Below are 824 nucleotides of genomic sequence, written 5' to 3'. Positions count from 1 at the left end.
AGAGAACTTCTGGGCTGGAGGATGGCTTAGCAGTTAAGGTGCTTGCCAGTGAACTCGAATCTCCAGGTCCCACGTACAGCCAGAGGCAAAAAGTGATGTAAGTGTCTAACGTTGCACATGTGCACAAGGTGCCACATGTAACTGGAGTTAGTTCACAGTGGATGAAAGGCCCTGGCATGCCCAATTTCTCTCTCTCTGCCTCTTTCTCTCTCTCTCAAAAACAGGGTTATGCAGGCTGGAGAGATGGCTTAGTGGTTAAGCGCTTGCCTGTGAAGCCTAAGGACACTGGTTCAAGTCTCGATTTCCCAGGACCCACGTTAGCCAGATGCACAACGGGTGCACACATCTGGAGTTCGTTTGCAGTGGCTGGAGGCCCTGGCTCACCCATTCTTTCTCCCTATCTCTCTCTCTATCTATCTATCTCTCCCTCTTTCTCTATCTGTCACTCTCAAATAAATAAATAAATAAATAATTTTTAAAAAGAGGAAAGGAACCATAAACTGCTATAAATGTTGTAGGAAAATGAAAAAAAAAATCGGGTTAGGAGACTCAGGAAAGACCTTCTTGAGTGTGACTGAATGTCACTGGAGACAGATGGGAAAAAGTACAGGGATGGTGATGGTTTGCCTGTGTTCTCCCAAGGCAGTGATTCTGCATGCTGTGGAGAGACAGCACTGGGATAAACAACACTGCAGGATCAGCGGTGCCCAAAGCCTGTGCTGAGTGAAGAAGGATGAAAGGTATCCACATTACTGCTGCAGAAGTCCCCCAGAAATGATGGCTAGGACTAGTTGAGGACAGAGGACAGTTGCGGTAGTGATGTC

This window comes from Jaculus jaculus, chromosome 9 (assembly GCF_020740685.1).
Source record: "Jaculus jaculus isolate mJacJac1 chromosome 9, mJacJac1.mat.Y.cur, whole genome shotgun sequence".
In the NCBI taxonomy this organism is placed as follows: domain Eukaryota; kingdom Metazoa; phylum Chordata; class Mammalia; order Rodentia; family Dipodidae; genus Jaculus; species Jaculus jaculus.
The sequence above is the reverse complement of the archived record's forward strand: the minus strand, read 5'-3'. Positions refer to the sequence as shown.